The 17948-nt window shown below is 45.1% G+C and overlaps 1 long non-coding RNA gene across 2 annotated transcripts; it reads right to left on the bottom strand.

Moving 5' to 3' along the window:
• Nucleotides 1–12637: 12637 nt before the first annotated feature.
• On the bottom strand, nucleotides 12638–15487 carry LOC123826136. Of its 2 annotated transcripts, none has more exons than XR_006787006.1 (3): nucleotides 15238–15487; nucleotides 13688–13958; nucleotides 12638–13002 (listed from the first exon to the last, which is right to left on the bottom strand). It is a non-coding gene; the product is annotated as an uncharacterized LOC123826136 (long non-coding RNA). The 2 variants fall into 2 exon arrangements; XR_006787007.1 differs by having other exon boundaries at nucleotides 13688–13907; nucleotides 15238–15484.
• Nucleotides 15488–17948: the final 2461 nt, after the last annotated feature.

The following is a 17948-nucleotide window of genomic DNA, read 5'->3' as shown; positions in this document are numbered from 1 at the left end:
CCCAAAATAGCGGGGCTCAGACTGAAGCAGAGGTGGTTTCTCAAAGGAAAATCTAGCTGCTTTTACGAGATAAGGGGGACAGGGAGATGTGTTGGAGGCAGGTAAAAATGAAACAAAAACAAAAACCTGTCTTCTTCAGGGTTATAACTACATTTATAAAAAATGGGAAAAAATGAAAAGATCTAGAAGATGTAAGATATTGCAGAACTGTTCTTGCAAAAATATGAGCAAGGGTAAAAGTAACAAACTCTAGTCTTTAGGGAAAATAATAATACTAGTTAACATGTATTGGGTACCTCTAATCCTATTATTTTACATACATTAATATTACCCCATTTAATGTTTGTAATAAACTTATAAATACTTAAAATTATTATCCACATTTTACAAATGAGGAAACTGAGACTTATAATTCAGTAACTTGCCCAAGTCAATAAGTGGAAAAAATGGAATCCCTGACCTCAGAGCCTGTCTTCTGCCTCTCAGGAGCAGGGGGTCATTTGCTCCCTTATTTTGTGTTTCTGAACCTAAAGATTTCCATTGCTTAATTTCCTCGTGTAATTTACATCAACACATGAACAATTCTAAATTATTTATGAAACTCCAAGTTTTTGATACCCAACTGACTTTGACAGAAAAGACTTTGTCTGCACTTTTAGTACTTTTGTCTTTCTCTTGCCACTAGGTGTCAAGTTTAACTTCTGAATGTACCCAAGTCAGAATTAGCTAAGAGTCTCATTGTCGAATAATACAAGGATCTCTTTAAACAACAGGACCCTGCATTTCTGGGTAACTTGGGAAATATTTATTTCTCTCGTTTTGACCAGTGACTAGCAACCAGTTGGTCCCATAAGTTTGAGGGCAGTCCATACCTCTCTAGTACAGAAAAGGTCTTCCTTTCAGAAGAAGGAAGCCTGTTCCAAGAGATATAAAGAATCCAATAGATTAAAAGAATAGAGAAAGATATACAATGATAATACTAATCAAAAGAAAGCTGAAGTAGCTTATTTATTTTGGACAAAGTAGACTTCAAAACAAGGAAAATTATCAGGCGTAAACAGAGACACTACATAAGGGGTCATTTAGACCCCTTACCATTTCACCCACGGTGCTCAGTTTCAGAAAAATAGCCATTATACATTTTGAAGGAGGGGGGTTGTGGGTTGGGGCGTAGAGGGGTCATTTTCGAAGAAGACACACAATCCTAAACTTGTATGCACCCAACAATAGTGTCATCCCAATAAACTCAAAAAATATGTGAGACAAGAACTGATAGAAATAAAAGAAAAATAGACAAATCCAATATTATAGTTTGAGACTACAACCAATCGAAAATGTACCTAGAACACTGTATTTGTTGTCTTCAAACTTAAAACAGATTTTTACTTGATTGAAATGCTAGTTGGAAGACTCCCTGGCCACCTGGCCACTAGGTGGCAGAGCAGCACCATTCTCGAGAGTACCAGCAAAACAAATCACAAGACTCAGGGGGCTAAATGGCCACAGGTAGGAAGTCCACCTGCTCTAAAAGTTTAGGAAGTAAAATTTCACTATCTTCTTTTTAAGCATTCGTTTTTTTATTGTTAATGAAGAACATTTTAAGTTGAGAAGTTGAACAACACGGGAGAGTATAAAGAATAAAATGGAAACTCTCCTTATTCTACCTGTCAAGAGTAAACACAGGATCCGGGTCTTGCTTCTGAGGGTAAAAATGGCCGAGTGTGGACCGTGACCAGCATTCTCTGTAAACACCCCCTCCCCAGGGCTTCCTTCTCTCACTGAGTGTCGCCTAAACCTTATCCGAATCCCTGTTCCAATCCTAGCCCCAACCCACAACCCCCCTCCTTCAAAATGTATAATGGCTATTTTTCTGAAACTGAGCACCGTGGGTGAAATGGTAAGTTCACCATTCACAGTGCTCAGCACGAATACCAAATCTGTGACAAACGCAGCAGCAGGTACCAATCTAGGTAAACTTGATAAGCTCTGTCATTTTTAAATATAGGTAATGGCCTGAGTGGTGTGGCTCGGTGGATTGAGTGCCGGCCTGCAAACCGAAAAGGTCGCCAGTTTGATTCCCAGTCGGGGCACATGCCTGGGTTGTGGGCCAGGTCCCCAGTGGTGGGGGGTGTGAAAGTCAACCAATTGTTCCTCGCACATCAACATTCCTCTCCCTCTTTTCCTCCCTTCCCTCTCTGAAAACTAATTAAAATATAGGTAAAATACTAACACCTGAAAAGACATCACAGCAAAGTTAGAATCTGGTTAAAGAAACAAAACATGTCACCCCTGGTGGTCAGACATAGAAGGTTTACTTATTTTGGGTTACATTGTAAATTTATATTTTTTTCAATTAAAATGACCTTGTACAGGTTTAACAAATGTATTGATTGTGTAAGTACCATCACAAGTCAGGAGCCAGAAGAGCTGCATTACCTCCAAAGAGCTACTCTACTCCTTTATCATCACTCACGAAAGGCTAGTGATGTCGCATACCTTTTTGTGAGCTTACTGGTGAAATGTCTGTTCAGATCTGTAGCCTACTTTCAAGAATGAGTTTAGCTTCCTTACTGTTGAGTTTTAAGAGCTTTTCTAAATATATTTTATTGATCATGCTATTACAGTTGTCCCAATTTTTACCCCCTTTCCTCCAGCAATTTCTCCCTTAGTTTATGTCCATGGGTCGTGCATATAAGTTCTTTGGCTTCTCCATTTCCTATACTATTCTTGACATCCCTCTGCCTATTTTGTATCTACCAATTATGCTTCTGAATCACTGCACCTTTTCCACCATTCTCCCCGTCCCCCCTCCCAGCTAATAACCCTCCAAATGATCTCCATATCTATGATTCTGTTCCTGTTCTGATTGGTTTTTTTTTAGATTCAGTTGATAGTTGTGAATTTGTTGCCCTTTTAATGTTCATAGTTTTGATCTTTTTTTAAAATAAGTCCCTTTAACATTTCATGTAATAATAGCTTGGAGACAATGAATTCCTTTATCTTTATTTTGTCTGGGAGGCACTTTATCTGCCTTTCGATTCTAAATGATAGCTTTGCTGGATAGAGTAATCTAGGTTGTAGGTTCTTGCTTTTCATCACTTTGAATACTTCTTGCCAGTCCTTTCTAGCCTATAAAGTTTCTTTTGAGAAATCAGCTGACAGTCTTGTGGAAACTCCTTTGTAGGTAACTCTCTCTCCTTTTCTCTTGCTGCTTTTAAGATGACTTTCTCTTTATGTTTAACCTTTGGCATTTTCATTACGAAGTGTCTTGGTGTGGTCCCCTTTGGGTCCAGCTTATTCGGGACCCTGGGCTTCCTGGACTTGTATGTCTATTTCCTTCACCAAATTAGGGAAGTTTTCTTTCATTAATTTTTCAAATAAGTTTTCAATTTCTTGTTTTCTCTCTTCTTCTGGCACCCCTATGATTCGGATATGGATACATTTGGAGATGTCCCAGAGGCTGCTTATACTGTCCTCATTCCTTTTAATTTGTTTTTTTCTTCTTGCTGTTCTGGTTGAATGCTTATTTCTTCCTTATGCTCCAATTGTTGATTTGAATCCTGGCTTCATCCCCTCCACTGTTGTTCACTGTGGATTTTTCTATATTTCATGTAACTCTCATTTCTGCCTTGGTCTTTTTTATGCTGTTGCCATACTCAGTGAGTTCTTTGAGCATCCTGATCAGCAATGTTTTGAACTCTGCATCTGATAGGTTAGTTCACCTCAGTTTTGTTTAGTTATTTTTTGGGGGGGTTGTTCTGTTCTTTCATTTGGGCCATATTTCCTTGTCTCCTCATTTTGGCAGCCTCCCTGTGTTTGTTTCTATGCATTAGGTAGAGCTGCTTTGACTCCCTGTGGTAGTAGCATGGCCTGTTGTAGACGAGTGGATCTGTAAATTGAATGGGGTGGAGCCTTAGGTAATTGCCAGGGTGGGGAAACCCACTTCACCACTTTGTGGCTCTGTGTTGGGGGAGAGATGGGAGAGGGGACAGTGCTGCTCTCTGGCTTCTGGAGGTTTCCCTGGCACTCGATCTGTTTCCAGTCACTTCACTTGCTCCAGTATATGACTGTTGCCCTTCCAGCTGTTGCCCTGGTGAATGAATCCCAGAGGGTCTGCATACATTCTATGCCCGTGTGGACCCTTTAAGTGGAGTCTCCTGAAAATGGCAGTTTCTTCCACCACCCCAATGCTCACTGGTTTTTACAGTCAGAAGTTATGGGGATTTATTCTCCTGGAGCTGGAACCCTGGGCTGTGTGGTCTGGCCTGGGACTGGGATCCCTCGCTCCTAAGGTATCCCTCCCGATTTTTATCCACCACACGTGAATGTGGGACCACCCGTTCCATTACTGCCACCTCTCTGTGCTGCACCCCATCTCTGCACCTCTCTGCTCATCTCTACATCTCTGCCCCTCCTACCCGTCTGGATGAATGTGGCTTCTTTAAATCCTTGGCTGTTGCACTTCCATACAGCTTAATTTTCTGATGGCTCTGGGTGTTACTTGTTTTGAGGTAGTTGTAATCCTTTCTGTGGTTGCATGAGGAGGTGAAGCATGTTTACCTACGCCTCCATCTTGACCCAAAGTCAAGAGTTTTCTAGATAGTACACTAGACAGATTCCTTTGTTGGATGCATGCTTTTCAAATACAGGGTGGGCACAAGTAGCTTTACAGTAGTTCATGCAGAAAAAGAAATGTGGGTTGTGATTATTACAAGAGCTTTATTAACTCAAAAGAAGCTCACAATGCAATGGGAAACCTACTTTTGCCTGCCCATCCCCCCCACGTCATATATTCCCTGGGCCTTTGTCTTGTCTTTTCATTTTCTGAAGTGTCAGTCACAGGGAAAAAGGTTTGAATTTTGATAAAGTCTAATTTATCTATTTTTACCCTTGATGTATCATCCTCCTGTGTGATGTCTAAAACTCGTTACTTACCTCCAAGTCATTAAGCTTTTCTCCTATGTTTCCTTATAAAAGTTTTATAATGTCCATGAATGCAAAGAATGTAAAGGACTCTGCTGTTTCAACCCAACTGATCTTATGGAAATAAGGTATTTTAAAACTAGCAGTGGGGGAATGACAAGGGACTGAAGAGTTGGAAAATTTTAGTGAATAGTTAATAAGCCTGGTAGGTAATGCGTCTGTGAAAGCTATTTGTCTCAGGAACTGCAGGTAGGCCCCCACTCCCGGGAGACACAGCTGACCTCCTGGGGCACAGCTGGAGACATCCGAGCCTTTGTGTTCCAGGGAGAGAGACGCTGCCGCTGCTGCTGCCTGCCCGGGACAGCTAACTGCCCAGGGCAAGAATGCCACAGTTTTTTTTTTTAATCTAATTTTCCCTGAATTTCAAAACCCCTCACCGCACTTTATTCTCTGTTACGAAAAGGCTGGCTTGGAAGGAAATGTAAGGCAGTCTGCTAGGGTATAAACCTGCCGTCTTCTCAGATCACCAGCCATCTGAATAAAGTGACCATGAAGATTTTTTTTAAAAGTTTTATAATGTCATCTTTTAGGTATATGGTTCATTTTAGTAACTTTTGGTGCATGGGGTGAGGTTTGGGTTGAGATTCATTTTTGTTTTTCGCACGTGGATGTCCAACTGTTCCAACATCATTTGTTGAAAAATATCGTCTTCTCTGCATTGAATTGCCTTTGTTGTCTTTGAAAAAAATCAGTTGGCCGTATGTGAGTAAGTCCATTCTGTACTTTCTGTACTTCTGCATTGATGGATTTGTCTGTCCCTTCACTAATACCATACTGTTTTGCTTACTGTAGTCTTAAAGAAAGGCATGTGATGCTAAGTGAAATAAGACAGTCAGAGACAGACAAATACCATATGACTTCACTCATATGTGGAATCTAATGAATAAACGGAACTAACAAGGAAAACCAGGACAGAGTCGTAGATGGAGAGCAGGAAGACAGCTAGTGGGGTAAAGGGAAGTTAGGGGTGGGAAGACTGAGGAAAAAGGACTAGTGGACATGGGCAACAGTGTGGTGACTCGGGGGGTATAAGGGAACTAAATGGTAATGGAAAAAAATACAATAAAGATTAAATCAAAAAAGAAAGAAAGGCATGTGAATCCACCAAATGTCTTCTTTTAAAATTTGCTTTGGCTCTTCTGGTTCCTTTGTTCCCATAAAATTTAAAAATCAACTTGAGCATACATACACCAAAAATCCTGCTTACATTTTGAGTGGAATTGTGTTGAAGCTGTAGTTCATCTTGTGGATGATTGATATCTTAAATATATCGAGTCATCCCGTCTGTGGACCTGACACAGCTCTCCATTTAATTAGATCTTCTTTGATTTTTCTCATTAGTATTTTGTAGATTTATGCATACAGATACAGCACCTATTTTGTTAGAGTTATACCTAAATATTTCATTATTGTGGAGTTACTGTAGGTAATATTATTTAAAATTTTTTATTTCAAGTTGACATGATGTCCATATAGAACAAATGCTTAATTTTGTGTGTTGGTCCTTTATCCTGTGACATTACTAAACTGCTTATAAGTTCTAGGAGCTATTTTTTAAAAGATTCCTATATAGAAAATCTTGTTGCTTGTTGCTTGAGGTTGCTTTTTTTGCGGTGGTCTCATTTTACTGAATAGGACATACGTATTCTGTTGAACAGGGGCGGTGAGAACAGATGTCAGTCCAGTGACAGCTGTTGCCTAGGAGCAACATTTCTAGGACGTCAAGGCAATGTACTGTTTGTCGATGCTGGAGTAGCCAAAAAAGACGTGACTCATAGAGGCCCTGGGTGGAACAGGGCTTTGCTCACTCGGAGAAGAGACAGAGCAAGATCAGCCTCAGCAGTGACGTCTGTCCTCCCTGGCCAGAAGGGCTTGTCCCACAGCCAGTACTAGGAGATAGTCTACGCACACTCTTCTTGGCTGCAGTTAAAAGAACTCATTACCTCCCCTCCAGGAACAGATATAACAGTGAGGTTGGCCAGGTACTCTATGACACACGCAGAAGAAAGTAAAGAGCACACATTAAGCCTGGAGCAGGAAAAGATATTCCTGAAGAGATATGCCATCACAGGCTATGCGGGCTCTTTATCTCTTTGCAAGGAAATGTTCCAGGTGTAAGGCTACTCTTATGTAATCGTGCAAGGGACAAGAAGCTAACTATCTGGGTTTTGTGTTTTTTTTTTCACAGCAGACATCCTTGTCTTATTCCCAGTCTTAAGGAGAAAGCATTCAGTCTTTCTCTATTCAAGTGTAATATTAGCTATAGATTTTTTTTATAGATTTATCAGGTTAAAAGGGCAATCTTGGCCCTGGCTAGATACCTCAGTGGTTAGAGTATTGCCCCCACCCCCCCATAAGCCAAGGTTGCGTGTTCAATCCCCAGTCAGGATTCATAAAAGCAGCACCCAATGATGCATAAATAAGTGGAGCAACAAATCGATGTGTCTGTCTGTCTGTCTGTCTCTCTTTTTCCCCCACCCTCCTTCTCACCTTCCCTGTCTAAAATCAATAAATATTTTAAAACTTTTTTAAAAAGTTGATCTTCTACCTTGCAACTTTGCTGAATTTGTTTATTAACTCCAGTAGTTTTTTTAATTGTTGGGATTTTCTATATATAGGATTATATCATTTAAGAACAGAGATAGTTTTACTTCCTTCCTTCCAGTTGGGATGCCTTTTATTTCTTTTTCTTGCCTGACTGCTCCAGCTAGAACTTCCAGTAGGATGTTGAATACAAGTGTGAGAGCAGCCACTGTGTTCTTGCTCCTGATCAGTGTTCCACCATTTATGACGGCAGTATGATGTCAGCTGTGAGTTTTTCCTGAACGCCTTTGTGCTGAGGAAGTTTCCTTCTAGTCCCCGTTTTCTGGGTGTTTTTACCATGAACATATGTTAGATTTTGTCACACGTCTTTTCTTCATCAAATGAGCAGGTTTTTTCCCTTCATTCTATTAATGCGGTATATTACATTGGTTAATTTTCTTTTGTTGGTTTGTTACATTCCTTCTCACTTGGTCATGGTGTACAATTTTTTAAAATATGCTGTTTGATTCAGTTTGCTGGTATTTTGACGACAGTAATTTGCATGTGTGTTTATAAGGGATGTTGGTGTATAGTTTTCTTGCCTTGTGACGTTTTGTCTACTCTGGCCTCAGGTTGCCTGCCTGCGGGGACTGGTGGATGGGGACCCCTTGCTCCAGCCTGCAGCCCAGGAGGTGGGTTTTTTCAGCCTGTGCTCCCCTGTGTGTCACCACAATGGCCTTTCTGGCTTCCCTGAGGTCAACCCCTCCCCACCTAGTGACACTCCTCATTCCACCTGTCCCCAAATACGAGCTGACAGGGCCCTGCTCCACCATTTGCCTCTCCCCACATGGAGGTGGGAGTCCAGTCCTGTCGGGGAGGGATGGAAGCAGTTTGGCCAAGGGCTCCTCCCGCCACACTGATTTTTCTGAGGGCAAAGGGCAGCCCGTGGTCAGCTGCAGATCCCCATGGGAGAAGGCACGTGTCCTCTCGCAGGAACCCTAGTCTCTGCGGAAAGCCACCCCAAACGTGGGTGGTGCCTGCAGGGGTCTCCCTGGGATGGCGCTGGGCTCAGGGAAAGGTGGGTTTTCTGTCACTGAGCCTAGGCCCATCCTGTTCCGGGTGCATACTAGGGGGATTCAGGATCTCTGTTATTGGAAACCCAGCCTCCCAGTAGAAGCTCAGAGGTTGGACACTTTCCCATGGGGCTCAGGGACCCCACATAGGACCTAACTTTTGGGGGCTTCCTTTCCAGGATGCCAATTTCTTGGGTTGCCTATGGTCTCTGATCAGGGCCCTTCCCACCTGTGCCTCAGTGGAGGCACCCTGACCCCCACTCTCTCCCACCTGCTCGCAGAGGGGCACTCCTGCATGCCCAGCCCCATATAAGCTGGTACAATAAATAGCAAAATAACAAAAGTATCCTTGGGTGCTATGAAATCCCTGACTGCATTGTTTTTAAACTAGATACAATCTACCTAGCGTTTAAGGGTTCCTACTGTGTATAAACTACAGGTTATAAAGGATTGTAATAAGACCCTTGACTTTTCTTCTTCCGATTAAGAAGGCTCTGCCCCGCCTCACGGGCTGAAGTGGAGGAGGGAGGACAAGGTGAAGACCAGCAGAGTCAGCTCCTCCTCTCTGGTAAAAAGCCGTGAATTCCTCCGTGGTTGGTTCCCATGGTGACCCTGTGCCTTCCCTCTCCCTCTTGCAGGATACACACAACATGGCAACCAGACTGTCCTGTGCCATAAATGGATTCCCTAGGCTTCGCAGGTCGCTTCAGTCGTGGGAATCCTCCCCCTTCAAAGGGGACATGGGCAGCAGACCTCGGGAGGCAATGTGACCCTACCGTATGTGATGACTGTGGTAAGTGCAGGCGCGGCATGCTGTCCTGAGCCCCAGTTGGCCTCCAGCACCAGCCACGTCCAGTCCACCTGGACCTGCAGTTAGCATACACCCAAGGAAAGGGTATGGCCTGGAGAGCTGTGCTGAGATTTGGAATATGAGAAAATATAACAAGCATAATCATTGCCTCTCCCCACCACCACCTCCACCACCACCACACACACCACAAAATCTCCCTGCATTATTTAATCTACATTTATGAGGATATATATTTAAAGAATGATAATCTGGCATCTTAAACATCTTTATGACTGAGGACCCCTTGGAAAGGCACCCTAAGACGGGAACAGGTGTCACTGAAGGGCATTGTGGTGGGTCGGGAGATCTGGGTCCTGACCTGGCCATTGTGCAGCTGTGCACACAGCTCGGTGGGAGACCCGGCAGTGACTCCGGGAAACTGTGGGAGGCTTCCTCTTCAGGGGACCCACGACTCCTGCCTTCGGAAAGCTTATAATCTAATTGGGGAAACTTTCCTTGTGCATGAAATCATAACATATAACAGAGAAGATTTCAGAAGAGAGGAGAGAGAGAAGGAATAATTAAAGGGAAGTGAGTGGCCAACATAATAGTAGGAAATGGTTTTGTGATGCTCCCTTTTTTACTTAGCAGACCTCATTCAACATACAGACCTGCTCCCTCTTCTCTAGGTCCAAGGGCCTTAAAAAACCTGGAACTAGAAAGCAGTAGACTGGAGGCTTCCGCAGACTGTAGGATTCAAGGTGACATTTACAGACCGGCTTTATGAGAGACAACACTGATCCATCTACTCAGAGGCTGGACCAAAGAGCGATTGCCAGGGCTTGTGTAGAAGTCAGTAAGAACTGGAAAAACCCACCACCAAACCAGAGGAGCAGGCCTGTTCAGTCCTTTGAGCTTATAGAGGAAGCAAGAAAGTTGGTACATCTGCTCCAACTGGTGCAAATCCCAGAAGCCTGAGAGTGATAAGTTTGGATATTAGGGGTGGAGGAGCTGGGGTTGGGGATGGGGGATAGAATTAGAGCCACTGTAAAACAACCTGAACAAGCCATCTTCATAAATAATACTAAGTGGCTTCTGGGTGAGACCTGGCAGTGTCTCTAAACATTTCCTCAGGGAAACAGCGACTGAACATGTAATGTGAATAAATAAGGAAAGGAACTGCAGGTTGCCGAGTTCTTCCTTATGGACCCAGTACTTTATTTTACTGCTGTATTATTTCACTATGCACTACAGATGAGCCATTTAGCTGAACTTCTCTCACCGTCTGTGCTGATCTGCCCTCGTGGAAGGCTCACAGGTCAGTTGCTTGAAATATTCTGGGGATCTGCATATTTATTTCCATAGGAGATGAGCTTAATCACTTTGTCCAGCATGTTTGCTCTTGAACTCGTCTACTTCTCTCTGAAACAGAATGCAATATTCTAAGTCAGATTTATACCAGACAGCCTCCAGAATAAGGGCTTGGAAAGTAATGTCACCCACAGTTCAGCCACACTGGAGGGAAAGAAGTCACTTCTCTTCGTGGAGTTTCTGAATCTCTCTCGTCACTTCGGTGTTCCTGAGCGCATTCTCATACACTTGGAGCTGGATGAAGGGCGATGTCAGGGGCGCGGGTGTAGACCTTATCCACGTCTGACACACTCAGAGTCCGCTTCTCCTGAGCCCACTCCAGGGCCTTTTTTATTGTTAAATTCAAGGGACTCAAGCTGTTTTTTTCTGACCTGCTGCATACAGTTCCGGGAGACTGTCAAAATCTGTAGTCACTACTGGGGCTTCATTTTTCATCAGGTAGAGAACTGAATGAAGTAACTGTTTTCCATCTTTGACTTTAACAATACTTCATATAAACAGTTTTTGAAAAGCATGGGTTGAACATTACTAGTACAAGGAGAGAGTCTCTGAACAAGGGCACAGGCAACAGGAACAACATTCTTGTCTTCATGGAGACATTCCTGGAATGTTTTGCTCTCTGCATCATCTGGAAGATCAGTATCAATAGCGGCATCCTGTACGGTCTCACTTAACCTTCTCCAGGACGTCAGGCCTGGAATCTGAGGTGCAGCAATAGCACTAATGCCTGTTCCAAGCACCAGGGTTGCCTTAATTTTCAAGCGCCTAAGTATTACTGTCAGTATTTAGCTAGAAAAGGTGACCAAAGGGAACCAGACATTGGGCTGAAGAAATGGGGGAACATGAGCCTGCTCGCCAGCTAGGAAGCTACAGCTTCACACCCCAGGGTATCACGGCCATGTTCCACCAAAGGGGTCACCAGACCTCCTCCTCGACTCCGCAGGTGCTGGGCTGTGCACTTGAAGTGGGTGAATATTAGGACATGAATTATCTCTCAATAAAGCTGTTTCTTTTAAAAAAGAAAAAGAAAACATAGTGGGATAGCCATGACCAGTGTGGCTTAGTTGGTGGGGCATTGTCCTGCTGAGAGGTCACCAGTTCGGTTCTGGCTGGGGCACACGCCTGGGTGGCGGGTGTGGTGCTGGTTGGGGCTTGGCCGATCAGCGTTTCTCTCTCACATCAATGTTTCTCTCCCTCTCTTTCTCTCTCCCCGCCCCCCCCTCAAAAATAAATAAATAAAATCTTTTTTAAAAAATGCAATGGAATAAAATACATTGGCCATGAAACAGACCCTTGGAAGACTTTGAGAGTTTAAAAAAGTTAAACATACTCTTACCATATCACCCTGCAGTCCCACTTAGGCATTTACTGAAGAAAAATGAAGTAATTGTAAACAATTCTTTATAGTAGTTGTATTCATAACCACCCCAAACCACAAACAACCTAAATGCCTTTACACAGATGGATAAAACCCTGGCCAGTGGCTGTTGGTTGGAGTGTCATCCCGTACACCAAAAGTTGGCGGGTTTGATCTCTGGTCAGGGGCCTGTAGGAGGCAGCCAAGGCAACTGATCAGTATTTCTCTCTCTCCCTCTCTTTCTAAAAATCAATAAGCATATCCTTGGGTGAAGACTTAAAAAATTAAAATAGATAGATCGATAAAATACGGTACATTTACACAAAGAACACTACCATAGGTAAGAAGGAACTATTGATACATGCACTAACTCGGGTAAATTTCAAAAGCATTAATTCAAGTAAAAGAGGCCTACATAAAGTGTTCTTTTTTAAGTCCCAGGAGGATGCATACAATAAGGTAAGGGAACGTGGGGGGATGTCTAGATTGTGATGGTTGTTACATGACTGGAAGAGTTTGTTAAAATTCACGGAACCCTGCTGTGAAAGGGGTAACTTTTATTGTGTACAAAGTGTGATAAGTGAACGAAAAATCCATTCCGTTCCGACTGCGGGAAAGACTCCCATCTGTGTGAATGCAGAGCAGCAGTTTGGAGGCGCAGCCAGGGTGTCCAGCCGTCTTTCGATGTGAGTTCAGCTCGTGTGCGATGTGCAGGGAGGAGCGGGGAAGAGCCAGTGCAATGTGAACAGTGGTCAAGTTAGGCAGGAGCTGTCCGCCGTCTCAGAAAGTGGTCAGCAAAGGAGAACCCGGGACTTCCCCGGGACCAAGACACAGGCACAAATGCAGCAGCTTGAGAGGTGAGGCGGTCACTGCACAGGTGAGGAAGCTGCCATTTTCAGAAGTAACTAAGGAAGGGTGAGCCCAAAGGATACAATCACAAGAAAGACAAATGCCAAGTTTTTAAAATCCAGGTTATGAACTACGGAACAGATTACGGGGGCTCTTTATCCCTCCCCAAGGCTAATAGAAGAGATCTAGTTCCAGCTGTCTTCCCACCAAGAACTGCCTCCATTGCCCCCTTTGCCAGACTGAGGGACATATCGAACGCCAATCAGCAAAGTGCCTGTTGCATCTCAGAATGTGATCAGTAACATGCACGCAAGCTGCTGTTTCACTCGACAGTTGGGTAAAGTGCTTCGTCTGACACAATCCATGGAAGTTTTTACCTGGCACTTTCTGTGTCGCTCACTTTGATAAATAGTACAGTTATTAACATGTTCCATCAAGGGGTCTAAGCACCTGAAAAAGAAGGGTCTGGCCCGAAGATTCTTCCTGGGATCGAGGCAGCTGCTTGTGCCGTGCTGAGATTAAAATCAGTGGCCTTATTAAGGGAGAGTTGTAAGTAATATCGAAGTACTACAGTGGTAGAAAAAAATCAGAGACTTCCCTCTTCTCACATTTTTTGTTAGATGAAAGGAAAAACATGCATTCAAATGAAAATAGTAACCCTTATAGTTGCCATGCTTCTTTGTAGTGTTACAAATGATTTCTCAAAAAAAATCCTTTATATCAGAGCCAGGGGACACCTACCCTGACTGGCCACAGATTCCAGCCGCAGAGGAGGGTGGGGTTCTTGGCCTCCTGCTCCCCAGCTGTGTCGCCACCGTCTGAAGCCCACGGTGCCCTTCACGGCTTCTGTGAGATCGGCCTTCTTCCCATCTAGACACGCTTCTTCCACCTGCCCCTGGCCTTGAGCCAGCTGGCCCAGTGGGGTGATAGCTTCACCCCACTGGGGGCAGAGGGTTGAGTCCTTGAGGAGGGTGAGACTGGTTCGGTTCTAGGTTCTTTATAACACTATCCTCTGTGTTCAAATAACATCTGTTAGGTGGAGCACAGGGCGCTGCACGGGAAGCCCCCCTCCCAGCCCCCTTCCACAACAGACCACGAGAAAAACTGGGTTAGGAAAGCTGATTACTCCCAGGGCCTGGGGGAAGTGCCCTGCGTTCCTCCAGGGGCCACACCCGGAGGTCCAGGCAGAGGGAGAACAGAGGCAGGACTTAGGCTACTTGCCTTTATTAGGGACCCTGGGTAGAATACTTTGGGGTTACCTGGCTGGGGCTGGATTGGTCGATTCAAACCAAAAGATTGGGGTTTTCCTGTATCCCAGTGGGGTCTTAGATCTAAGATGTGCATAAGGCATACAGGCGCTGAGAGGCAGGGAAGACGTGGTTGTAAGTGCCGTTGGTGAAGTGTCGGGAATTTACATTTGCGACTCTGTGGCTGTTATCTTGGGCATGCCATTGGAAGAGGGGCGAGTATCAGTTTTAAGGGCGAACCACGTGGCGGAGCGACATGGACGCGGAGGCAGCAGGACCATGGAGTAGCTTAGCTCAGCTCTCCATACGCTGACACCGGTTTTGCAGGGGTGGGGGGTGAAGGGCGGCCGGCGGCCTGCTGCAGATCCGGCCACGGAGGGTGCGCGGCTCCCACCGGGCCTTCTCTGAGAGCCACCCTGGCTGCGGGCAGCGCCTGCAGGGCTCTCCCTGGCACTGGGCCTGGCTCATGGACACTCAGTTTCCCGTCGCTGTGTGCGGGCCCCTCCCGCTCCGGGGTACGCTGACCGCCCAGGGTTGGGGGATTTCTGTGAGGGAAGCCCACCCTCCGAGAAGCAGGTTCGGAGGCTGGACACATCTCCATGGGGCTGAGGGACCCCGTCGGACCCGACTTTTGAGGGGCTCCTTTGTGGGACGCTGAGCTCTTGGAGTGCCCACGGTTTCCGATTGGAGCGCCTCCTACCGGCGCTGTAGTGGAAGCGCCAACCGCGGCCGAAGGCACCCGGGAGGCGGGGTGCGGCGGCTGTGGGACCCAGCTGGCGGGGTAGGGGCCCCATGGCCGCCACCGTGAGTCCCGCCATCTCCCGCCTGGTCCGAGAAGGGCGTTCCTGCCCTCCCGCCTTTATTGAATCTGGTACAGTAAACAACAAAATAAGAGAAATCTTCAGAACTGCTAAGAAAGCCCCGCTACGCACCTTTGGAACCAGATGAGATCTAACCAGGACGTCATACCTACTATAAGATTCAATTAGCTGAATAATTTGTGGCTGTATTTAGACCTTACTGTTTCAAAAAGGAAAGACGTACCGGACTTGGCTTGCTTTCCGGACAGAACCTGGGAAATATCCAGCGAGGGTGGCCTGGACGGAGGAGAGGATCGCACAGTTTCAGTTTCTCAGCGCCACGGGGAAGTATTCTATCGCTAGCATAATCGGTCCCCACGATGATGATGCCAACTTCCAGCTGGGCACAAGCACACTGCCAACCTCCTACCCCCGCGCCTCCCCCCCTCCCCCGCGCCGCAGTGGGTAGCCCGTGGCAACCAGAACGCCACACCTTGAAGCAGTCCCGCTGGCCGCTGAGACTTGTGGGATATGGCTTATGTAACGGCAGCACCTGAGGCCCCGAAAATGTATAGACAACTTCCTGGCTTTGTGGGGCAGGAATTGGTGAAACGCTTCACCTTCCTTCTTAGCAAAGGTAACAGGTGAGGGGTTGGAGGAAAGTGGGAGGAGAAAGTGGAAAGAAGGGCGTTAATGACCTGGGTCCTAGACCCTGGGAATTTGGCCAGCTGCCCCATTGGTAGGGCCAGCCTAGGACCTGCAGTCAGGGCTGGTGTTAAGGGGAAAGGGTGACAGCCGTGTCTGTGGATTGGAAGGTTTCACATTGTTACCATGGCAGTGCCCCCCTAAATTGCTCTAGGGACTCAACAAAACTACCAGAGTCTCAGCCGACTTCCTTGCAAAATTAAACAAGCTCATCATAAAATATATATGGAAATTTAAGGAACTGAGAGTAGCCGAAACAATATTTAAAAAGAACAACAGCCCAGGCTGGTGTGGGTCGGTGGATTGAGGGCAGACCTCTGAACCAAAGTGTTACTGGTTCGATTCCCTGTCAGGCACATGCCTGGGCTGTGGGTCAGGTCCCCAGTAAGGGATGTGTGAGAGGCAACCGCATATTGATGTTTCTTTCTCCCTCCCTTCCCCTCTGTCTAAAAGAAATAAATAAAATCTTAAAAAAGAACAACAAAGTCAGAGGATTCACACTTCCTGATTTCAAAGCTCACTACAAAGTTACAGAGATTAAGACACAGATATGTAGTCCTGGCATGGGACACACCAATAAATCAATGGGATGGGGCTGAAAGTCCCAAAATGAACCCTCATGTTTATCGACAATTGACTTTTGACAAGGGTGCTGTAACTACTCATGGTCAACAAATTGCCGGGACAACTGGATACTTATATGCATAAAACTGAAGTTGGACCCCTACTTCACACCATGTAGAAAACTCAGAATAGATCTTTAAACTTGGAATGAACCAAAGACCTAAATGTAAGAGCATAAGCTATAAAACTCTTAGAAGAAAACATAGATGTGAATCTCTGGGACCTTGGATTTGGCAATGGTTTCTTAGATATGACACTAAAAGCACAAGTGGTAAAAGAAAAAAATAGATAAACCAGATATCATCAAAATTAAAACTTTTATGTGTCAAAGAACACCATCAAGAAAGTGAAGGAATGATCTACAGAATGGGAGAAAATATTTGCAAATCATATATCTGATAAGGGACACACAACCAGAATATTTTTAGAAATATTACATCCCTGGCTGGTGTGGCTCAGTGGATTGAACATTGGCCTGTGAACCTAAAGGTCACTGGTTCAATTCCTCATCAGGACACTTGCCTGGGTTGTTAGCCAGATTCCCAGTTAGGGGTGTGCCAGAGGCAACAAATTGATATTTCACACATTGATGTTTCTCTCCCTCTCTTTCTCTCTCCCTTCCCCTCTCTCTAAATCTTTAAAAAATATACTTTAAGAAGAAATACTACAAGTAAATAATAAGACCAAATAACACATTAAAAAAGGGCAAAGGATCTGATTGGAAAGAAGATATAAAAATGACCCATAAGCACCTGGGAAGATGTGGAACATCATTAGCATCCAAGGAAATGCAAATCAAAACCACGATGAGTTACCACTTCACACCCTCTAGCATGGCTGTACAACAAACAAAAGATAATACATGTTGGTGAGGATGTGGAAAAGCGAGAACCCTCATACACTGCTGGTGGGAATGTAAAATGGCACAGTCACTGCGGAAAACTGTTACACGTGGGGATGCCACGTGACCCAGCAATTCCACCCTTAGTTATATTCTCAACAGAAATGACATGCACGTCTGTCCTTATGTGCATGCTGGGCTGTGTGCACCCCTCCTGTGCTGCAGGTGAAGGGCTTTATTCTTGGTGGGATATGGTCATCTGCTCGGGGTGGCAGTCGGTCAAGTGCCACATGATGCACATGCTTTAAGCAGAACAAGGAAGGGCGTGTTGAGTCTGACACAAGAAACGTATCCCACACAAACGTGGACCAATGCCCATTATTGCAGCTGATCTTGCTTTGTCCCCTCTGTGTGGAGGTAAAGCATTATTCTATCCAGGGCCCCCTGTGCCATGTGTTTCTTGGTGACTCTAGCACCTACAAATGACAGAGCAGGCTGACATTCTGAGACTGCTCCTCCTGGTGACAGGCATTGCGGTGCTATTTTCAATCCTTCTTGTGGCGGGGGCTGCGGCCCTGGAGGTGGTAACAGAGGTCATTTCCTCTATGTCAGCAAACCACAGGATTCAATATGGTACAGTGATCCCTCACCTGTTGTGGGAGTCCCGTTCCAGAGACCCCTGAGATAGGGGAAAATCCACAAAGTAGCGGTGTTATATTTATGTTATTATTTATATATATTTTAAGGCTTTATAAACCCTTCCCACACTCCTATAAACCTTTCCC

The sequence above is a fragment of the Phyllostomus hastatus genome, unplaced genomic scaffold (genome assembly GCF_019186645.2).
Source record: "Phyllostomus hastatus isolate PE091 unplaced genomic scaffold, TTU_PhHast_1.1 phas_contig_80, whole genome shotgun sequence".
Classification (NCBI taxonomy): Eukaryota; Metazoa; Chordata; class Mammalia; order Chiroptera; family Phyllostomidae; genus Phyllostomus; species Phyllostomus hastatus.
Note: the sequence above shows the minus strand (reverse complement) of the source record. Positions and strands in the feature narration are given on the sequence as shown.